General features: G+C 35.7%; 1 long non-coding RNA gene across 1 annotated transcript in view; it reads right to left on the minus strand.

Annotated features, from left to right (window-relative positions):
* Window positions 1-1,344: 1,344 nt before the first annotated feature.
* LOC125147045 (uncharacterized) overlaps window positions 1,345-25,181 on the minus strand; it is a 963,150-nt gene continuing 939,313 nt past the window's right edge. The window contains exon 8 of the long non-coding RNA XR_007144977.1: window positions 1,345-1,502. This is a non-coding gene — a long non-coding RNA (uncharacterized LOC125147045). The remainder of the gene's footprint in view (window positions 1,503-25,181) is intronic.

Genomic DNA, 25,181 nt, shown 5'->3' on the forward strand with positions numbered 1-25,181 from the left:
GAAATTCAATTCTTGGGTCCCGCCCCAGACCTACTAAATCTGGAAATGAAGTCCAGTATTTTACGTTTTAACAAGGCCTCAGGGTGATTCCCATGTGAGTTAAAATTTAAAAATTACTAGCTGAGTGGTTAGGAATACAGACTTCCTCAATTCAAACCATAATTCTGCTATTGACAGCTGAGTGACATTAGGCGAAATAATCTTTATATGATATTTTCCTCATCTATAAAATGAAGATGTATTAGTACCTGCCTCAGAGGTTTATTGTGAGAAATAAATGAGTCAACATTGCCTAGTCCCTACTAAGCACCATATAAATGCAAACTCTCACCTCCGGAGGTAGAAATGGCGCAATCCTTCAGTCCTGACAAAGCCTCTCTTTTAGAGCTTAGAAGCACTATTTTTAGGATTGTTGGGCTATTTTCAGTTATAAAATGAGAACGATAAATTGTTGCTACCTTCCTTTAACGTTTGAAATAGATTCCTCATTAAGGAGCTGCTTTCCTATCCTTAATTGGAAGAAAAATCTCCCTTACATTCTGATGCTGAAAAAGTACCCATTACATCTGATGTACTCTTACCACAAGCCTCAGGACACATGTTCACAGAGTGAATTACAAAAGCCACAGGCAGCAACTATTGCTTTTCAAGTAGTTCAATAATCCATCACTCCGCCTCCACTTACTCTCCTGTAATTCACCTGGATGCAAAGAGCTTTCTTCCTAACTTTTTACCAAAACATTAGGAATTCAAGCCCCAAGCTAAAATCCTTGTCTTCATCTGTTTAATATTTTGAAGAATCTGACTCTTTACTATTGATTGACTATCCAAGCAGGCAATCAAAATGCTCAATCAATAACAGTCACTCACTTCATGCCAAGTTGTCCTTCCAGAGCAATAGGTGTTTAAACCCCCTTGACCTTCTCTTAATTAATACCAGCCTTTATTAATAAGCCCATTCCAAGCCTCCCAAGCCCTGCAACATTGCATCTCTCAAGAAGAAACTTTGCCCTTCGAGCTTTCCCAAAATCAATGAGAGTGAAGCCAAAGCCATAAGAGACACAGCTAGCATGGGGATGTAGGGACTGGGGGCAGAGCTGGGGGAGGGCTCCCATGAGCTGAACTGGCAGCTGATAGAAGCTCAGACCTTGAGGTAGATCCTTGCTGATGTCCGCACCCTGGCTATTTGGCTCAGGGCAGAATACAGAAATGGTTAATTAGTATTGATACTGACTTCATTGCTTTTGCCCAGAAGCAAAAGTCACTGGAATAGGAACAAGTAATTTGGGTCCCCAGAAGACAACACCTATAATTCTGTGTGGTGTGCTTACCTGGAAGTCCGGAGAACTGATTGCCAATGTCATTTTTTCCAAGTTCCTTCTGTTGCCTGGACCTCAGTTTCTTCATCACTCAAATGACAGGATCATCCTGGATGGTTTCTTGAGTTCTCCTCTACCTCTGATCTGCCATAATTACTTTATTTCTTAGAGCCACTTCTCTCACTGCAGACAGAATTAACAGGACAAGATTTGTGTAGATCTGGGTCCTCTGGACAAATGCCAAATTCCATTCCCTTATGAGTTGCTCCATTAGCTCATTGCAGATGTTGCAAACACATGACCATGTTTGCCATCTCTAGTCAATAAAAATATATTCAGATTTCAAGGGCTAAAATTCCAGCATTGTATATATTGATTTCTTTCATTTAAAGCATTGTTTTTAGAAAATAAGAAAGAAGATTAAAATAAAAAGAAGAATGGTGTAACTTATAATTGTATGTGCACCTAAAATAGACACTAGTTATTTTTGTGAAATTTGCTGTGTCTATTTTTCTAACTGCAAATATATATATATTATGGATAAAGTTAAAGTGTGTTTTCCTTTATTGTTTCATCCCATTCCAGGCAACTTCCTTCTCATCCCCGGGCAACTATGTTTACAAATTTGATGGGTATAATTCTAGTTTGTTAAAAAATACAGATGGATATATCTGTGGACTGACTGATAGAAAGATGGATAGATTTATGACTGCATAAAGATTCCTGATAGATATATACTGATATATAGATAGGCAACACCCACTTACGTGAGTTAGTTTATAGTGTTATATATGGTTTTAACTTGGCAGATATACTTATTTGATGCATCATTCTTCAAATTGCTATTTCTCTCAAAACTTGTTGTTGAGATGACATACGTTATAAAGCCTAATTCATTCCTTTTAATGAATGTCAAGTATTGAATTGTGCAATGTATCCTGTTTCATTTTTTCATCCTTTCAGTATCAGATTTTGGTAAGTTTTAGTGTTTTACTATTATTAACAATGTTGCCGCAAATATTCTTGCACAGATATTCTATTATACATGTCAGAGAATTTCTATGGGATATAAGCCCAGAAATACAAATCTTACTCATAGGGTTTGCACATTATCAATTTTACTAAGCATTGTCAAATAGCTTTCCAATGTGTTAACATCACTTTGTGATTCCATTTCCCCACATCTTTGCCAACACTTGCTACTGTTAAACTTTATTTTTGCTTCTCTGATGAGCGTGAAATGGTATGTCATATTTGTGTATTTCATTTTTGTTTGTCTCATGTTTGCCATTCCTAGATCAGCAGGGTTGAGAAATTTTTCACATATGTAATAACATTTCAGGGTTCTTCCATAAATGACACATTTATAACCCTTGCTTTTGCATCAAGTTATTTTATTTTATTTAATGATTCTTGCGAAATCTTTCTATATCTGGTAATTCACTTGTTTTACGTGTTACAAGGTATTTAGATTCAACAAAAGTCAATCTCTGGAGAAACACAAAGGAACTGTTACTTTGCGCTTTTTTGAATCCTAGTGTCTTAAAAAAAAACTATGACATTTTGACATACACAATTTTCCTTCCCTAAACTGGCCTCCTAATTCTTCATGCCCACAATTGAAAAAAAAAAAAAAAAGAGTCCCAGACATTGCTGAGACTACACTGGGAGTCCCAGAATCCAAAATGTACCATTAGACCTTTAAACAGTGTCATTTCTTCCACAAATCTACCAACTGTTATGTTCAGTATAGACTGATTATAGATACTTTTGCCAGCACTTATGTAGGTTCCCATTCCAGGAAAAATTAGAGAAGAGAGATTTCATATAGGTAGCCACTACCTCCAATTTAGTCTTTCTTCTTTTTTTAAAGTTTTTTAAGTTTATTTATTTTGATAGGGAGACGGAGTGACTGAGTGGGGCATGGGCAGAGAGAAGGAGAGAGAATTCTAAGCAGGCTCTACACTGTCAGCACGGAGCCTCACGTGGGGATTTTTAGTCTTTCTAATGCAGTTGGATGGGTAGCATCACACGCTTGACATAAAAGTGAAGGAAGATGGGCATACAGAGGAAAAATAAATTATTAAACTAATACAATAATATTAAAATTTCATTATCATTCACTTATGCTATTCTAAATATTTATTTATTATTTATTTTTGAGACAGAGAGAGACAGCATGAACGGGAGAGGATCAGAGAGAGAGGGAGGCACAGAATCTGAAACAGGCTCCAGGCTCTGAGCTGTCAGCACAGAGCCTGACGCGGAGCTCAAACTCACGGACCGTGAGATCATGAGCCAAAGTCGGATGCTTAACCGACTGAGCCACCCAGGCACCCCTCACTTATGCTATTCTTATGAAACCTCTTTAATGGCAGCACTATCATCCCCATATTGCTGCATTTCAGAGAAACAGTTTCTGTGACAGTGGTCACAGAGCAAAGGGTTGGCAGAGTCAGATTTGATTCCATTCCACAAGACTCACTGATATGCTTTTGCCTTTATACCTGCTTCAGACTGATCTGGAAATTTGAAATCTGAACCATGTTAGCACAGTAGAAATAGTAAAAGTAGGCATCGTTAACATAAATGTGAGGTTTAGTGTTTTGTGTTTTATTTTTTCAACCTTTACAATTTGTTTACATAGTTTAAATTGATAATCACAACAAACATAATATATAGGTGAATATTTACCCAAGTTTGTCTGAAATATATGCATATTGTCTCAAGTCCTGTTCAGTTCAACATTTGTCTTAGGTTTTTCATTTTTTGGTAATGCATTATTAATAATAGTTGCATTAAAATTTTGCTTCCAGTTCCTGCCATGATCTTGTACAATAATGGATAACACTCATGTGCACTGAACGCTGTTCTAACTTTAACACATGGCTATCAGATTACCAGCCTTTTTCCTCTCTCCTTTTCCAGATAATATAACATGTCCCTTGCAAGAGAAGAATGCATAATATTTTCTGGTAAAATCGAATGATTATGATAGGACAACTAGCAAACAGCTACACTTTTCAGGTTGAGAGCTGTAGTGGGAGAAGTCTTTGATCAGCTGCCCCCTACTGGCCACTTGAATACAGCCATTTATGACAGGATTAGTGCCATGACTTTTGATGGAATCCATGAGATCTTCAGTTAGTCAAGTCAATGTGAAATTGTAGGTTGATGTGTACCTGAGAAATGTGCAAAAAATAGTAATTGTATAGTCTAATCAATAGTCTAATCAATAACTGTATAGTCTAATCAATAGAATAGTCTTACCATTCCTGCTGTGTTTTTTATATTTATTGAATGTTGTAAATCTACAGATACTTAACTAATTTATTGTTTGATGGTATTTTATTTTATTTTATTATTGCAATAAACTCTTTTGGTAGCAATAGCTGGACAATTAAAAAATTATTTCCAGGGGCACCTGGGTGGCTCAGTCAGTTAAGTGACTGATCCTTGGTTTCAGCTCAGGTTAAGATGACACGGTTCATGAGTCCAAGCCTTGCGTCTGGCTCTGCAGCTGGCAGTGCAGAGCCTGCTGGGAATTCTCTCTCTCTCTCTCCCTCTCTCTCTGCCCCTTCTCTGCTCACATTCTCTCTCTCTCAAAATAAATAAATTTAAAAAATTATTTCCAGAATTTCTATTTCTCAAAAGTTGGTAAATGTTTAAGTTGAATAAAATATTGGCTTGATGTTTCTTACCATTTATTATCAGGAAAGGAAAGCTAGAGAACATAAATCTGCAGAAACAGCATCAGTATTTATTTCAAAAGTGTTAGCCATTTAAACAAACCACAAAAATTTAACAAAACAGATGAACATAGAGGAAGGGCGGAGAAGAGGGAAGCAAACCATAAGAGATTCTTAACTAGAGAATAAACTGAAGGTTGATGAAGGGGCAGTGGGTGGGGAATTTGCTAAATGGGTGATGGGTATGAAGGAGGGCAGTTGTATTGAGCTCTGGGTGTTATATGAAAGTGATGAATCACTAAACTCTACTCCTGAAACCAGTATTACACTATATGTTAATTAGAATTTAAATTAAAATTTTGAAAAATAGGGACGTCTGGGTGGCTCAGTCAGTTAAGCGTCCAACTTTGCCTCAGGTCATGATCTCACCATTCATGGGTTAGGTGTCAGCATCCAGCTCTGTGCTGACAGCTTGGAGCCTGGAGCCTGCTTCAGATTCTGTGTCTCCCTTTCTCTCTGCCCCTCCCCTGATCGCACTCTCTCGAAAATAAATAAACATTGAAAAAAATGTTTTAATTTTGAAAAATAAAATAAAGTGAGCCATAAATGACAGATATGTCCAGCTTCAGAAAAGACATTAATATAATATACCATAAAATATGACTTTTCATTTAGATCTACTGATTCCATTAGCACCATTGATTCCATTAGCAGAACTGCACAGTTAAATGATACAAGTAGTATATCAATGTTATCAGATGCTTCAGTAGAAAATCAGTTAATTCCAGAAATGGATTCAGTTTTATCATCCAATTCATGGGATTCAAGTAAAGTTATACAAATTCATTTTCTTTAAATACATAACACCAGTGTAAATGCTATTAAAATAGTATCAGAGCTAAAATATTTAGTTTTTGCAATGATAAAAAATATGAAATACTAATTTGTTAGAGCACAGTATTATGGTAAAATCATTGGTCTTATTGAAATTAAACAAACAAATAAACAACAACAACAAATAACTATTGACCAGAAATACACTTGGAATTTCTTATAGCACACAAATTAATGATTGTGTTGAAATAATTATAGTCAAAATGTATAATTACTTTATGTACAGAGATTAAAAAAGACTCAGTTTGTGTGTGTGTATAATTAAGTTGATGTTGCATTAAAAAAACTTTTCAGTATGAGTTTGTGCTTTCTCTTTTCTGCCCACCATCAGCTGGATTTTAGCAATGGTTTAAATTTCAAGAATTACTTTGAAAAGCAACTTAAGATTTCCACAGTGGTATTGGACTTGTTTTGAAAACAAGATCTTCAAATTTTGAACAAGATCTTCAAATTTTGGTTGCATTCTGTTCCAAATCAATTGAAAATCTTTATTCAAATTATTCAAGAAATGAAACAAAAATAGAAACTGTCAGCTTCCTAAGATTTAATGAGTGGCAATTATTAAAAATAAAGCTTACAAACAGGAAAACATTGAAATTACTCCCACAAAAGTAATTGAAGATTTGAGAAAATTAATTGTGAGAGGTAAAATAGAATGCAGGATTTAATATTAAAACTCTATTGTTAACTTTATAATATTTCAACTTTAGAAGGTGTATATTCAGGGAAATCTTACTTTTCATTATAACCATTTATTTTCTGTTTCTGAAAAGGAATGGAATTGAGAAGACCTATAATATTTTTCATCTCAATCTAGTAAATATAAAAACAATTCAAAAATAAAAATAAACCTAGTGCAATAATCAAAACAATCACTGAGATGCATTTTTAAGTTTATTTCTGAGAGAGAGAGAGAGAGAGAAAGCAAGCAGGGGAAGAGCAGAGAGAGGAGAGAGAGAATCCTAAGCAAGCTCTGTGCTGTCAGTACAGAGCTGGACGTAGGGCTTGAACTCATGAAACATGAGATCATGTCCTGAGCAAGAGCCACCAAGGCTCCCTGAGACACATTTTTAATAGGCATTGTCATATAAAAACATTTGTTGAAGACAACAGAAGCAGAGTTGAAAGGGGATATAACATTTTGGGAATCATTTATTTGACTCACTATATTAAGCTTCTTCAAAGTTCTTATCCTGTTTTAGATAGGTGAGACTATATTTCCTTATCTTTTACAATTAGTTTGATTTGCATCTTCTATTATTGTCATCAAAAGGAATCTAAACTGTGATAAATGATGTATATGTGTTCTTTATTATGCTACCTAAGAAAAGAAGAGTACAGATCTTCCTCAACTTATGTTGGGGTTATGTCCAATAAACTCATCGTAAGTTTAAAATATCGTAAGTCAAAAATGCATGTAATACTCCTGACTTACTGAACATCACAGGAAAGGGAGTTTAAATAATTGAACATCCTTTGGGTGAATTATTTATACTTTATTAAAATGTTCCTATTTTGAAATGCTTATCTTGTTTTCTCCCTTACAAAATGTTGTCTGTTTTGCCTCTGTAAACTGCAAATTGTCCTCAAAATACAAAGTTTCTCAGAACTATATAACCTAAAGAATAACCATTTCCATATTCTACAAATACTCATGCATATTTTGCTATAGTGGAATTAGCCCAGGACCAAACACCATACTGAGAGCATCTATTAATATAGATTAGTCAATTTTACAAAATGGACTATGGTGTATTTACTAACACACTGCAGAGTTGCATCAAGGTAATTAAAACTAAATCTATTAAAATAAATTAAGTGCAGCCAGGGCTGCACTATTCTTGCTCCTATATAATTTCTTTTTATTTACTAGTCAACTAGAAAATATGGCAATCATCCATGGCAGCTGTAACAAATTACTACACACTTAGGCACTTAAAGCGACACAGATAATTATTATCTTACAGTTCTGGAGTTCAGAAATCCAAAATGGGTCTCAGGTTTACATTAAGGTATAGTAGAGCTCTGTTCTTTCTGGAAGGTTGAGGGGGAAAGTCCATTCCCATGTCTTTTCCAGCTTTTTCTAGAAATCACCTACATTCCTTGACTCATTGCCTCCTTCCTCTATCTTCAAAGCTAGCAACATCTGACTGAATTATTGTCACCTTGCATTACTCTGGTTCTCTTTTCTGCCTCCCTCTTCCAATTTTAAGGTTTCTTGTGATTATATTGGGCCCATCCATGTAATGCAAAGTAGTCTATTTTAAGGTCAGCCGATTAGCAATCTTAATTCCTTCTGCAAACTTAATTCTCTTTGCCAGGTAACCTAACTATCGCAGGTTCTCAATATTAGGATGTGAACATCATTCAGGGTATCAGTCTTCCTACTATAACAGAAATGTGCAGCAGCAACATGGTTTTAGCCGATCTGAAATCATGATAAATCTCCTGTAAGAATCTTCACAGAAGAACTGAATTCTAACAGCTGAATCAGGCATGACATAAATGGCCAGATTGCATATATCAAAGCTGGGCTTACATAATGAAAAGTTCTAAAGCTTTCATTCTCCCTGCCTTCCATTTTCTTTCTCTTTTCTAAATCTCTTCTTCCTGAAATGTTTTATAAATGTCTATGATGTGCTAGACCCTGGGAGAGCTGGAGATAAAATAACAAGACAACAAAATTTTCAAGATTTAAGAATTCACAATGTAATGTATGAATTGACAATCAAAGAATTACAGTAAAGTCTGACAAGTGAACCATTAGAGGTATGTAAAAAATATTGAGGCAGAGTTTTCTGAAGCTTATATTATGGAATATCCATCTGAGAAATTGCTCCAGGACACCTGGGGGGCTCAGTTGGTTAGTGTCCCACTTCGGTTCAGGTCATGATCTCATGGTTTTGTGGGTTCAAGCCCCACATCTGGCTCTGTGCTTACAGCTCAGAGACTGGAGCCTGCTTCAGATTCTGTGTCTCCCTCTCTCTGACCCTCCCCTGCTCGTGCTCTCTCTCTCTCAAGAATAAACATTAAAAAAATGTTTAAAAAAATTGCTCCACATAAAGAATTCCAAGTCCTATGTGTTAAGAAACACTCTACTGTGTAACCTTCCCCATCCTCTACCCAACTTCCTTACTCCTGTCATTTTGAAGGTTTACAATGCATATCAGTGTATGACAAACTCTAAAAATTCCTGCAGTGAGAAAATTTGTTTGGTGGTTTAATCCTTCACAAACTTATATGTCAAAAGAAAATTTCTTTTTTTTTTCATTTTCCATAGACGGCACATTTGCTTCCCAACACATCTGTAAAACACACTATCAGAAACACTGTTCTTGAAGAGAGACAAGAAAATTATTAAGTTCACCTGGGGTCATTCAGACATTGTGACAATGTAGGAGAAAATGGAAATAATTAAGCTGGACTTATGCTGCAGAAGGTGGTATTCAAAGAAGAGCTATATGACCCCCCACCCCACTACCACCGCCTCTTAAATGTGCATGTTATTCTTCACATACTCCTCATATGAAGAAGAGAGTTTACTTCCCCTACTTGTGAATCTGGTCTTCGAGTAAGAGAATGCAGCAGTGTTACCTGAAGCTGTCAGAGGACAGGCAGCATTCACTTCTCCCCCTTGGAGACTAGCTGCCATGCTATGAGAAGCCCAAACCATATGGAGGGGAAGGAAGATCCCCTTGTGAGTGGTTCCAGCTGAGCACTCAGTTGACAGTGAGAATGGATTGATGCGTAAGATATATGACCTGAGTGGACCTCTTCCTGCCAGCCTCCAGCTCTTTGAACTGCTGGGGCTAACACTGTGTTAAGCAGAGATAGATTGTGCCTGCCAAATGTGACAGAGAATTAAGCCAAAGAGAGAAATTAGACTGAAAAATGGAAATGAATAGAATCCTATGGAATCCTAGATTCAGCTCTGTTGTGTTTAGTTAGCTGATAAATCATTTTTTTCCGCATTTAAACTGTTTTGAGTTCAGTTTCTGTCACTTACAACAAAAAAAATTCTGGACTAATGAAAGAAAGCACCAACAAATTTTTATATACACACATAATATGATTGGCTGGATTCTTTTTAGATAGCTCTAGCTTTAATATGGAGGAAAAGGCAAAACAAGGACAGAAATTATGGGCAAGAGATCATGAGAACTGTCCTAGCCATGATGTAGAAGTGAGGGATTTATTTTTTAATCTTTCCTTCACAGTGAGGAGCTAAAGACAGTAAAAAGTAGAACAAGAACTCATCTGAATTGTCAAGGAGTGTGAATATATAATAGTTCACATTTTAATCAGTCACTCATTTTATTCATTCAATAAATACTGATCTCTAACTCTGTTTGACCATGGATTCTCAGCCCTGCTGCTTATTAAAGCACATTTCCTGGCTAAGCCTATTAGCATTTTTTAAAAGACCGCTAGGGAATTTTTTTTTGCAGCTAGGATTGCACCTTAATAAGCTTCCAAATTATATAATAACTTCTAGCTTCTTTAAAACACTGATTCATTAGCCCCATCATGTAGACATTCTTATTCTATAAGATTGGAGCAAGATAGAGAATCAGTATTTTCCAAAACACAATATAACTTCTACCTACCAGCACTTCCCAGTCCCTGTATCATTATTAAGCACAGATATTGGTATATCATCAATTTCAGATTGGTCAGCTTAAGACATATTATCCTCATTCGGGGAATGCAACAGCAAGGCAGTGGAAAGGCTCATGGGAATTTTTTGTGCCCATCTATGTGCCCTCTTTTATATTGGTCTACTTTATGAACAAGGCATAGGCTTACAGGCACCCCATTCCCAGACCCATAACTATTCAGACACCAACCAGAATAGAAGCCTTCTTTCAGTTAATTAACTGGGTCCTGGCAGCTAATTTTGTTTGTGCCAAGAACTCCCACACTGAGAGAGTGCCTAGTTTAAAAAGAAAAAAAAAATCACAGCAAGAGGAACAGTGTGACTGATGCAGAATCAAAGAACAAGAAAAATCAAGAAATTAGATCAGAGTCAGCTTAGGGCCAGAGGGTGCAGGGCCTCACAGGTGATAACCACTTTATCTTTACTCTTAGAGCAAGGAGAAGCCATGGAAGGACTATCTCTGCAAACATAACTTCATCTTACTTTTAATAGGATCATTCCAGCTGTTATGTTTACAAGATTAAATAGGGCAAAGAATCAAACATAGAGATCAGTTACAAGTCAATAACAATAATTTGAAAAGATGATGATGGGTTTGTCCAAACTGATAACAAGGGGCATGATTAAATTGGTCAGATTCTGGATATGTTTTAAAAGTAAAGTCAGCTAACTTTGCTAATTGACTGAAGGTGTGGCATAATAGTATAAGAGACAAGAGTTAAGTATACCCCCAGAGTTTGAGGGCCATGTAACTGAGGGGATGATTCTGTAGTTAATAAGACTGAAAGAAGAGAATGTTTTGAGTTGAGAGATCAGAAGCTCATTTTTAAGTTTGAGATTTCTATTAGAAATACAAGTAAATATATTGAATTTTGAGTTAGATATATGATCCAAGAGTTTAGAGGTCATTTCTGGGCTCAGAGTATAAACCTTGGAGTGATAAGTATACAGGTAGTATTTAGGGGATGGGTTTGGATGACATCACAAGGGAGTACAGATGGAATTCAGGAGAGGTTTAAAGGCTGTCTTTGGGCAATCCCACATTAGCTCAGAGAGAGGAAGAGGAGACAGCAAACAAGACTGAGAAAACTACTATCAATAAAATAAGAAACTATTCAACTGTAGTACTCTAAAAATCAAGGGAAGAAATTGTGTCATGGAGGAAAGAATGGGCACCACATCCTAATTGCTGGTGACCTGTCAGGTACAAATGATGATCGACTTTTGTCCATGTGTTTGTTTATGTACAAATGATGACTGAGTTTGTCGATGGCCTGGCTGAAGAGGATTCAATGAAGAGTGAGAAGAGGAAAACTACATACAATGAGTAGAAACTCTTCTGAGGAATTGTTCTGTAACAGAAAGTGGGAAAATGGTCATATTGGAAGATAAAATAGGGTCAAGGAGGTTTATTAGTTTTTTATTTGGGAAAATACACTTTCCATTTCAACCACACTGGCTGTTGTAGGTCCCATACAGCAATATTTACTTTCACTGTGATTATAAATATGGGATAGAGATGTTTCAGACTTTTAAGGAAAGTTAATTTTTTTGTAAGCACTAGAAAATCTGTGAAGACTTTCAGGAGCCATGAAATGCAGAGGTTGAAATTATTGGGTTTATGTTTTCACAAGACAACCTGGAAAAATGAGGAAAATGGATTAATGGAATACCAGTAGATACAGATCATATATTTTCTAGACCAGGATTTTCCACTTGACCATCCTCCATTTTTGATTATTCCTTTCTTCATGTTCATGACTCTTGCCTTCTCAAATAGATTTTCATCTATCCCAGAGTAGGTCATTTACCTTTTATTTATTTCTTCTGCATACAGCCACCAGTGAAGTCTTCAAAAAAAAAAAAAGTTGAGATTCAATCTTAGCACACTGGTGCTTAAAATAAAGTTCATGACATTTGGGAGATGAACAAGGCCTTTTACGATCTAACCTGATATTAAGTTTACAATTTTATCTTTTACCTTTCCTTCTCTGTACATTGCATTTCAATCTAATTAAACTTCTTATCATTCCTGAGGTACACCATGGTCTTCTTTCACACTTTTATAAAATTCACTGCTTGTTCTTTCTTATTTTTGTTATCTGACAGCCTACCATTTTGCCTAGCATATGGTAGGGTTTTAACAACTATTGTTTTAATTATTTTGAGTTTGTTTTTTTTTTAAATAATTCCAAGTTCAAACAGTGGGCACAGAGTATTTTAATGATGACAACAGACAGTCAGAGGCTACAAAAGAACAAGGAAAACCTATGAAATTCTGAAAAGTTGTGACAAACTGAGAAAAGTGTCTTGAGTAAAAAATACCATGTCTTCTAAATGATTGGCAAATACGCATAAAATATTATGGGGTTTTGTGCTCTTGGATAACATTCAAATGATTGTATTTGTGAAAATACATATTTGCTAAACTGATAAAGGATATAGTTGCATTCACTGTATGGCCAAATGGCAACATGATTAGCATTCAAGATATCTCCCCAGACTCAGCAATTTCCCAAGGAGACCCACCTAGGCTGTTGACCTGGATGAATACAACCTGCACAAAGTGGATTTTACTCTGTCTGGGAAACTCACTATAGATACTCTCCATAATCATGGTTTTATAGGTGTTTATTGCTTGATGTTACATGGGAAAATCTGCCAGCCATTGTCCAGGTACAATTCCTTCTTTATTCCTCAGCTATAAGAAGAAAGGAGGGAAGACAGACAGACAGAAAGAAAGAAAGGAATTGTCAAAACACTTAAACTTATGAATAGAAAGTTCATAGAATATTCATTTTTTTAATGTTTCCGTTGAATGAAACATTCATGAATATTAGCTGAATAAATAATATATTCTCAGATGTGTACTTTCTATAGTATAATTCAGAGATAGTCCATTGATGATCCATTTCCCAAACAAATTTAGGGTTCTAGGACAAACTGAGATGAATGAGGTACTTCAGGGTCTAATGGAATGAGATCAAAATGCATTTTTTTGGCATTTTCAGAAATCTGTGATTCCAAATACACAACTTAAAAAATAAGGTTCAAAGTTGAGCCATTTTGATAGAGTATACCTTCGATATGATGTGATGAAAATGGCCCTTTATCTCTGTGGCTTTCCTCCTAAAAACATATAACCCCAGTTTAATCATGATGAAAACATAAGACAAATTCCAATTGAGACAGTTTACAAAATACCTTACCAGTACAAGGGAAGTCTGAGAAACTGTCACAGCTAAGAAGTGCCTGAGAAGATACAAGTAAATGTAAAAGTAAATGGAATATACTGGATGGTATGCTGGAACAGAAAAAGCATTTTTGGCCCAAAGTAAGGAAATATGAATAACGTGTGACTTCAGTTAATAATGATGTCTCAATATTGGTTCATTGATTGTAACAAATGTACTATACTAATACAAGATGATAACTATAAGGGAAACTGAATGGAGCTTATGGAAACTCTGTATTATCTTTGCAATTTTTCTGTAAAGCTAGACCTATTCTAAAGTTAAAGCTTACTTAAAATAAAATAAAACAGTAGTTAAATTTGAATTTCAGATAAACAACAAATGCTTTTAGTCCGAGTATGCCCCATGCAATATTTAGAACACACTTAGACTAAAACAAATTTGTTTTTTATCTAAATTTCAAATTTAACTGGGTGGCCTGTATTTTATCTGGCAGTCCTATATCTGGAGTATATGCTTCTCAAAATGTTGGCCTTCCTCAAGTTCCTCTTTCAATATTTCTCATTGCCTCTAGAACCAAAGCCAAAGTCGCTCTTACTACAACCTAAGCAGGGAAATGTGAACTTTGCTCCAGGTAGAAATCTCCCACTACTAAAGGACTTACAGGACCTGACAGATGTGTCCCAGAATGAACCAAGGTGAAGTGTTGGAGATGTTGCACTGGGGGGAAGGGAGGGTTGGATCATGGATAGGGGAGCATTTATGGAAACCTTTTAAATCAATTAGAATTTAGGATTTAATTTATGTCAAGAACCACCAGAGCTTTTAATGTTTATTAGAACAGTTTTTTTTGTTTTTGCTTTTTTTTTTTGTTTTTTTTTACACTTGAATATGATAATGGTTTATATAGTTAATAAGGTGGAGGTACCCACTCTTTTGGATGAGTATGGAAGAGGGTCAGAAGATCAAGAGGGTGAAGCTGTTAGAAATGATACTTCTGGGGCGCCTGGGTGGCTCAGTCGGTTAAACGTCTGACTTCGGCTCAGGTCATGATCTCATGAGTTCAAACCCCACGTCAGGCTCTGTGCTGACAGCTCAGAGCCTGGAGCCTGTTTCAGATTCTCTGACCCTCCCCCATTCATGCTCTGTCTCTGTCTCAAAAATAAATAAACGTTAAAAAAAAAAGAAATGATACTTCTTAATATAAAACTTGAGAACCTACCAATTCAACATGTTCCCCAGGAAATGCCAGTGTATCCAAAGTACTCAGGGATTTTGTTAAAATGCAAATTCTGATTCTATATACCTGGTTTGGGCCATGAGATTGTGCTTCTGGGGTGAGAACTATAGTACTAGAACTATAGTAGTACCAAGGGCTTACCAGACACTCCTTTTACTAAGCCTTTAGCAATACAGTGGTGCATGGGACACCAGCATGTTTGAGAAGCTTGGTGTTGGCCATTCTCTGAAGGCTGGGATTCATAGCAAGAGATGCTGCCAGATAACTGGTGTCACTAATCTAATGGGCATGATAAGATCCCAGGATGACGGACAAGCAGACAGCACACAACAGACTACAAACCACAGTGAAAATAAAGTTGCCTTGACCAGTGGGAAACGAGGATGATAGCTAAAAGATAATGATGTTCCTGTGAACAAGATATGTTGGCACTCAACTATGGTGTTGCTGGGTTTTTATAATCACAAAAAAGGGGAAAAAAAGAAGGAAAGAAAAAAGAGGGAGAGGGAAGGAGAGAGGAAGAAGGGAAGAAGGGAAGAACAAAGGAACAAAGGAAACAAGTAAGCAAAGAAAAAAATGTTTAAGCATGTTTAAGGATACACATGTGAATATGTATTTATGATGACAGAAATGAAATTTTGTACTTATCTTCTTGGATCCCAATTTATCTTTCTCCAAGATAGAAAGTTATGTTGGTAGCACTCTAGAATGTGGCACTAATTTAGTTCTAAACAACTTCTAAAGAACTTGGAGACAGAAATGCTTCTTTTTTATGTGGGTATTTATTTCTACCCATTCTTTGACTTCCTCCTTTTTTCCCAGTGTCTTTTCTTTCTTATGTTAAACGCTCAAATACAAAATAGTTTTAAGTACTCCAAATTCTCCTAACTTGTACAGATAATTTCTGGAATTAGTTTAAATCATTCATGAAATGGTATGTGATTTTTTTTAATAAAGTAGATTCCTGAGGTTTATGTGTTTTTTTTTTTTTTTTGGTCCTTCCCCTCTCCCGTTTTATTGAAATATATGTACCAGAGAGGATACCTATCCTAAGTATGCGGCACAATGGATTTTCACAAAGTAAACACATTCATGTAATCAGAGCCCGAATCAAGAAACAGGGAATCAACTGCATTCAAGAGTCACTTTCAGGTCCCCTTTCTGTTACCAGCCACACAAGAGTAACTGCTCTCCTACTTCAACACTAAAAATAATATTCCTGTTTTTAAATTTCATGTGAATGGAATCATTTGTACAGACACAAAAATAGTATATTTATAGTATATAGTATACTACATAGTATACTAAAAATAGCATATACTATTTTTGTGTCTGACTTCTTTGGCCCAAGATGGTGTTTACAAGATTTCATCCGTGTTGCTTTATACGATTGCAGTTCATTTATTGTCATTACTCTATAATATTTCTTTTACTCACCCTTTCTGTGATTAATGGTTGTTTCCATTATCATTTGATTACAAATAATGTTGCTTTGAACATACTTGTATAATAGTTTTTGGGAACATAGTGTGCAGTTCTGTTGAGTGAACATTAGGGAATGGAGTTGCTGGATCCCTAGTTATGAACTAGTTTCGTTTTAGTATCCACTGACAAAGTGTTTTCTAAAGTGGCTATCTCAATGTATATTCTCACCAGAAAAGTAAGAACATCCCATTTGCTTCACATCCTCACTTAACATTTGTAATTATAAAACTTTTTTATTCATTTCAGTCATTCCAGTGGTTTTAATTTGCATTTCCATGATGGTATATAAAGTTAAGCACATTTTCCGAAGTTTATTGGCCATTTGGGTTTTTTAAAATGAAATGTCTATTCAAACTTTTTTGCACTGTTGGTAAGAATGCAAAATGGTGCAGCTGCTATGGAAAACAGTATGAATGTTCCTCAAAAAGTTAAAAATAGAACTACCACATGGCCCAGCAATCCTACTTCTGGGTATTTACCAAAAATAATTGAAAATATATATTAGAACTCCTGTGTTCATCGCAATACTGTTAACAGTTGTCCAAATGTGGAAGCAACCCTAATGTCCACCTACAGATACAACGGTATATCATTCAACCTTAAAAAAGAACACAATTCTGTAATATTTGACAAAATCAAGGAATCTTGAGGATACTAGGTTAAGTGAAATAAGCCAGTCGCAGAAAGATGTGCATAAGTACTGCATTATTCCGCTTTCATGAGGTATCTAAGAGAGTCAAACTCATAGAATCAGAATGGAATGGTGGTTTCCAGGGCTGGGGTAAGTGGAGAGTTACTAATCAACGAGCATTATTTCATTTAAGCAAAATGAGTAAGTTGTAGAGATCTGCTGTACAACATTGCACCTGTACCAACAATATTGTATTGTACGCTCAAAAATTTGTAAAGAGTGTAAATCTCATGTGTTCTTACCACAATAAAATAAATTTAAATGAACAAAAAATGTCTGTTCAAGAATATTGTCCATTTTTTCTACTGATTTTCCTTTTTTCTTATTTATTTATAATGTTCTTTATACATTTGCAATATTATTCTTTTGATATTTGCATTAGAAATATTTTCTCCCATTTGAATTTGCTTTTCACACCCCTATTAATATCTTTGAATTAATCTTAATTTTAATGTCAGTTCTTTTGTTGTTGTTGTTTTTAAAGTAGGCTTTACACCCAGCGAGGAGCCTGGTGTGGGGCTTGAACTCACGACCCTGAGATCAAGACCTGATTTGAGACCAAGAGTCATACACTTACCCAACTGAGTCATCCAGGCACCCCTAATTTTAATGCAACTTCTTTATCAAGTTTTCTCTTATAATGAATAATTTCTGTTCTTGTTTCAGAAATCTTTGGCTACCTTAAGGTAATAATGACACTTTCAATATTTTTTTCTAAAAGTCTTATAGTTTGTCTTACACATTTAGATCTTCAAATCATCTAGAAATGATTCTCATATACACTGAAAGAAATAGGATAAGATTTATTATTTTTCTATATGAATATCTACTCAGTTTATCAAAAAGACCATCCTTTCCCCATTGAATTGTGGAGTTACTTTGTAAAAATTTAGGTAACCATGCATGTGTGAGTCTATTTCTGGATTTTCTCTAGGCTTCAACTGGTCAATTCACCTGTCTTTATGCCAGTTACACATTGTTTTAATTACTAGAGTGTTACATATAATAGGCCTCAATATGATAGTCATCTACTTTGTTATTCTTCGACAGTGTCTTAGTTATTCTGTGTTCTTTGCATTTCTGTAGAAGTTTTAGACTTAGTTTCTTAATTTTTACAAAATGCACTTGCACATACACGAATCATGTACACACACACAAAACCCTACTGATAATTTTATTTGAAATGTATTTAATCTACAGATCAGCTGGGGAAAATTTTACATCTATAAAATATTGAGTCCTCCAATCCATGTATATGGAATATCTCCCCATTTTTAAGTTAACTTTATTGTGCTCTAATTTCATACAACAAACTTCATCCATTTGAAGTGTACAACTCACTAAATTTGACAGATGTATGTACCCATGGAGCCACCACCATAATCAAGATGCATAAAATGCTTTGTCTCCTTCTAAGGATCCTCAACATCCCCTTGCAGTCCATTCCTGCCTCTGCTCCCAGCCTCAGGCAATAACTGATTTGTTTCTTGTCACTAGAAATTCTTGTGCATTTATCACAATTTTACATAAGTAGAATCATACAGTATATATTCCATTGTATCTAGCTTCTTTCAATAAGGATAGTGATTTTGAGATTCATCTATGTTGTGGGTATCAACAGTTAGTTCCCTTATATTGATGTGCATTACTTCGTTGTATAGATATATCATAATTTGTTCACCATTCACTTGTTAACAGAAACCTTGGTTGTTTCCAAATGGATACCATGGATAAGTTGTTATAAATATTCATGTACTACTCTTTGAATGAACATATACTCATTTCTTATAGGTAAATACTTAGAAGTAGAATCTCTGGGTACCTTTTTCAAGAAATCATCAAGTTTTCCTAAGCGGTTATACTATTTAACATTCCAGTAGAATGCAAAAGTTCTGTCTTGGTTCAGAAGCCCTCTAATACATTTGAATAAACACTTTTTAGATTTTACCTGGCTATCATGCTATTTATTGGTTACTGTACGATCTGCCCACCATATAAGCAATGGGTGATTTTATGTAATATTCATAAAATATACTGTTGTACATAGTATTATTCCATCTTTTCCATTTGATGAAACCCATGTATATAGAAGTTGAGCTCAGTGCCTAAATTTTTACAGCTAGTCAGTGGTGGAATTGGGATTTGAAGTCATGCTATTATTAGGGTTTGGTATCTCCTGTTATACCACATTGTTTCTTAAATACAGTATTTTGTAAGAATTAAAGATCTTAGGATTCAACGTTGAGAAGCACTGTAATGTTAATCAAGACTCACCTTACTTAGATTTTACATGGTTCTAATGATAAGACTTTTCTTACAGGGCTGTTGTGACAATTCAATGTGATCAATTCAGGTAAATGCTTATCACAGTTCCTTACACAAAGGAAATACCAGTAAGTATTACTGCCTCCAATGCCCTGGTGCTAAGTAATTCAGTAAGTAGATGATAGATGATTGATAGATAGATAGATAGATAAATAAATAAGACAATTGGGGCACCTGGGTGGCTTAGTCAGTTAAGTGTCCAGCTCTTGATTTTGGCTCAGGTCATGAACTCACTGTTATGAGATGGAGCCCTGCATCAGGCTCTGCACTAGGCATGGAGCCTGCTTTGGATTCTGTCTCTCCCCCTCCCTCTGCTCCTCCTCCACTCTCTCTCTCTCTCTCTCTCTCTCTCTCTCTCTCTGTCTCTCTCTATCTCTGTAAAATAAAATAATATCTAAAAAAATAAATAAGAGCAATCAAAACAAACTATAATAAAAAGAAAGGAAAACCAATCTCTTGAAATATTCTATAAAATGGTTAAGATTTTCAACTCTATTTTTAATATTTACATCAATAACAAAATATATAATTATATTCAGTTTAAATTCTCCTTTATAAAATCTAAATTTTAGCATGCTCTCCCTGGAGAGTAAGAGCTGTACGTACTGCATAAGCCTAGTTAGCAGTGGCCATATTTTATCAAATGGACAGAGTTATATGCAGAATGAAGCCAGAGAGAAGAAAGCTGACCCAGGACAAATGCAGAACAAGATGTGACTAACATTGTAAGAGTACCTGAAACAAGCCTGGCCTGAAATGTAATTTTTTTGTATCTGAAATGCTTGGAATTGGATTCCTGGGGGTTGTACTCAGAAGATGTTCACCTAATACACAGATTCAGTATTTTTGCTGTACCTTCAACGTCCCTTTCCTGAGCTCCTTTTCCTCATTTTGGTTTAGCTATATATTGCTCCAGGATTATCCCATTTTATGACAGATATAGGAATCCTCACCAATGAGCTCTTAATTAAAAAAAAAATCAACGGTAAAAAAATCAATTAATATTAAATTTTCCTCGTGGTAGCATTTCAGGCATCTTTTCCCAGGAGTGATGACAAACACTGGGCACAGCACATCATACAGCCTCTCACTCACTGTGCTGGCAGGTCAGGCTCCATTTTAATCCTGGGACCACATGACTTTTCACTATTCCAGTAGACTTGTTTAATGTTTATTTATTTTTGAGAGAGAGAGAGAGAGAGAGAGAGCACAAGCAGGGGAGGGGTAGAGAGAGAGGGAAACATAGAATCTGAAGCAGACTCCAAACTCTGAGCTGTCAGCACAGAACCCAATGTGCGGTTCGAACTCACAAACTGTGAGATCATGACCTGAGCTGAAGTTGGACGCTTAACTGACTGAGCCACCCAGGCACCCCTCCAGTAGCCTTTTAAAAAAGAATTTTTAACGTTTATTCATTTTTGAGAGACAGAGAGACACAGAGCGTGAGGGGTGGGGAGGGCGGAGAGAGAGGGAGACACAGAATCCAAAGCAGGCTCCAGGCTCTGAACCGAGAGGACAGAGCCCGACGTGGGGCTCGAACCCACGAACTGTGAGATCATGACCTGAGCCGAAATTGGATGCTTAACCAAATGAGCCACCCAGGTGTCCCTCCAGTAGATTTTTTGAGTATCATTCATGATTGTTCATTCAGAATGATTTTGTTTCAGGAGTATTTTAAATATACTCTTGAAGTTATGTTTGATGGGAAATTAGAAAGGGAAGATTTCAACTCTTTTTGATGGAGAAACCATAGGAAATAGTAATAAAATCAAGTATTCTTTGTTAGATCAGAGTCCCAGTGGGACAGGACTTATTTTTTGTCTTTTCTATTTTATTTATTGATATACTCTTAAAACCTAGAATAGTCATTAGAGTGTACTAGGAAGTCATTATTTTTTGTTCAGTAAATAAATGTTTGAATCTGAGTTCTGTCATCTACTGATTGTGTTACATTGTCCTCATATGACAGAAGGAGCCAGAGTCCTCTGGGGTCTCTTTTATAAGGCTACTAATCCTATTCAAGAGAGCCCCTCCTTCATGAGCTAAACACGCCTCAAAAGCCTCCAAATACCATTGCCCTGGAAACTAGGTTTCAACATAGGAATTTTGGGGTGATATCAACATTCAGTCTGTGACATAGACTATATACCATGTAGGCCTTCTTCACAGCATCAACCATAATTGCATCCTGGCAACTGGGTAGTGATTTGGAATTTGCCACACTCTAGACTATGAGCTGCATGGGGATAGAATCCCTATCTGGTTTTGATCACTACTTTATAATCAGCAACTGACACAGTTCCCCATGTGTAGTAGATATCAAATAAGCATTCTTAAATGAATGATCTTAACATACTTCACCTCTGTATTCTTTCTTGGGAAGTTAGGACTGCACATTTCACATTAAGACCTTTTATCCTGAAGGGAAATTTAGCCCCCAGGAATGGTTTAAATTCCCTTATGACAATAAAATGCTGTGTGTCTTTACCTAATTTTAGAGATATTAGGAAGCGTTTCCTTAAAAAAATCATATCTTGCAAACGAGTTAATTATTTTTGTTTGGATTGTGGTGATTCTGTAATTGTAGATTAATTGGTTCCATCTGCTCTGTGATTTTCCAATTAACAGGTAATAGCTTTTGAAAGTCAGTTCATTTCTGACATGTGGAGGAATGTATTTAAGATGGTAATTTCTCCCCCTCATGCTCTCTGTTTCTTTCCTTTTTTTTTTTTTTTTCTTTTCAAGTCCTGAGGCAAATGGCACATTCTTCCTCTGTTAGTGGAGGCCTTTCCAGGACAAATCCTCCTGAACAGGGTCATAAAGTTTTTTCTTTGCAATTGGTGCTCTGGATTCATTTATTATTTGCTGCTGTTCCTAGTACTGATTAATGACAGTAATTTTTAAGGCTAGAGGTGTTTTATTATTTTTTTTAATTTAAAAATTGACCGACTGTTTGATTAAGTTTCTTCCAGCTGAGTTTTCATATCAATAGAGATTCCTGACTGCAGAATACCAGCTGTAAGTGGATGGGGAATGCAGTGAGTGAAGGGAGGGGAGCTTTCAAAATTACCTGAGCATAAATATTCAAGTCTATCACTTAGTACTAGAAAATTGACCTCAAACGTCACATTTCCCAATTGAGGTATTATGAAACACTTGGAAGCTTTTGCAGTGTCTTCTTTCCTGCTCCTCATCATAAATACCATCAAGGTCTAACAATTTTTTGGGCCTCCTGGGTATAATTTATATGATTTTGATAAACAGTGAAACTGTGAGCTGTTATAGAGATCCAAACCTTCAGTTGGATCAGTGATTCCTCTGAAAGACAAAAATAAGGTACGATAAAAGATGAGGGGTGCCTGGCTGGCTCAGTCAGTTAAGCGTCTGACTCTTGATTACAGCTCAGGTCATGATCTCACTGTTGTGAGATTGAGACCCAAGTTGGGTGACACACTGGGCATGAAGCCTGCTTGGGATTCTCTCTCCCCTCTCCTTCTGCCCCTCCCTCGTTCCTGTGCATTCTCTATCTAAAAAAAAAAAAAAAAAGGTGAGAGCTCAGATGATGACATGATATTGCCTTATGCATTATTTATTAATTCATTCAACAAATAGTTTTTCACATTTACTATATGCCCGAAACTATTCTAGATTGATTGATGTACCTTAGTGAATAAGTCAAGGATATCTGTTCCCTTGTAAAGTTCACATTTCATTGTAAGATAAAAAATATAGAAAATAAATGAGTAAATTCGACATTTCTATTTTAGTCCCTAATGGAGTAATAGGGACTGGATTTGTCGTCCTACTAAGAAAAAACAAACAAACAAACCAAAAACCAAAAATCCTCAGAAAACCAGGAACAAAATATATGAAACAAGAGTTTTCAAACATTGGAAAACAAGCAGCATAAAACTGTGACACCTGAGAGAGCATTAAACAAGGTTAGCTCTATTGTTGGTCAAACTTAATGTATGGAAGTAGTTTCCAGGCCATGGTACAGAAAGGAAGAATTCAAACAGATCAAGATATGTTGCTGCACTGAGCACTCCGCATGTGGAGTATCCACAGGACAAGATGGTTAGACTGTGGGACAGAGGATGGGAGATAAGGAAGACTGAGAGGGAAGCCTGGAGAACTTCATGGGGTCTCCTCAAGTCTTTGAGTACTGATTTTTATAAGCACCAGAAACTACCCAAGGCAGTGGGAGAATAACCAGAAAACAGTAGTCTAAATAATTCCAAACGCTAACATAGCTGAATAGTTCATATTTCTTTCTGCCTGAGAGGGAAGTCATTCTAGTTCATGACACAGGGGGTAAAAACCTCAGATGGGTATCACTTTCATAAGAATGTTAAATCAATCCTACAATAAAGCATCCTTTGTGCCTACTCTAACAAAGTTTAAGACTCAAAAACATATAGTTGATTCCAAACAAATTAAATATGTGCCAAAAACAACAAAACAAACAAACAAACAAAAACGTTTCCTCCACTATTTAAAAGAATAAAGCAAAATCTATTACCCACTAACATAAAACTTGCACTGTTTGGCATTCAATTAAAAATAATCAGGCATCCAAATAAATAGAATAATTCTAAATTTAACAAGGAAAAAAATTAATAGAAAGAGACTTGGAAAGAATAGATATGGATTTACAGACAAGTATGTTAAAACATTTATTATATATATCTACATATGTTCAAACAGGTAGTATAAAATATAAAAATGACAATGAAAAGAATGTAAGATTTAATTAAAGATCCATGTGGAATTTCTGAAATTGAAAAATAAATATCTGAAAGGAAAAACACTCCAAAGGAGTTGTAATGATAAATTTGAATGCTATAGAGGAAAATGTAAATGAACTTAAAGACATAGCAATAGAAGTATTAAAAATGCAGCACAGAGTAAAAAAAAAATAAAAGACTGAAAAAAAAACTACATTATTGAAAATAAAAACCATAAAAGCCATAATATCAGGTGGCTAAATATATGTGGAACTACGGTCCAAGAAGCGAGGAAAAAGGACAGAATATATGTATATATGTGTGTGTGTGTGTGTGTGTGTGTGTGTGTGTATATGTGTGTGTGTGTGTGTATTTGATGAAATAATAGTCAAAATCTTTCAAAATTTCATGAAAATTATGCAACCACAAAGACAAGGAGATCGAAGAAACACAAACTGAATGAACATAAAGAAAAGAACCTAGGGCAGAGAATAATCAAGTCACTGAACATCAGTGATAAAACAAACAAACAACAGATGAACAAGTACATTAAAGTCACTGTAAAAGGAAGGCAACAGGAGAGCAAAGTTAAGAAGGAAAGCAGACGTCTCATAAGAAACTATCCATGATAAAAGACAAACATGGGAGACATCCATATATAATTAAATAAATACAATACTATATCCTTTGAAAATATCTTTCCAAAAGTGAAAGGATGAGAGTCCCTCCATAAGCTATCTGGGGGACAGAGAATAAGGGGTGAGGTAGTGTAGTTGGAGGAAGAGGAAGAAAATCCATCATGGACATTTTCACTTCCTCTCATACTGGTGTATCTGGTTGCAAGTGGGGTCGAGGCTTCCTCCAGTAAAGAAAGAAGAGAGTGTGATTCTCTTGGACACTTTGAACAGATCACCAAGCAACTGAACTAGTGGGGACTTCAATGGTCAGCTCCACCACTCT

The sequence above is a fragment of the Prionailurus viverrinus genome, chromosome D1, assembly GCF_022837055.1.
Source record: "Prionailurus viverrinus isolate Anna chromosome D1, UM_Priviv_1.0, whole genome shotgun sequence".
Taxonomy (NCBI): domain Eukaryota; kingdom Metazoa; phylum Chordata; class Mammalia; order Carnivora; family Felidae; genus Prionailurus; species Prionailurus viverrinus.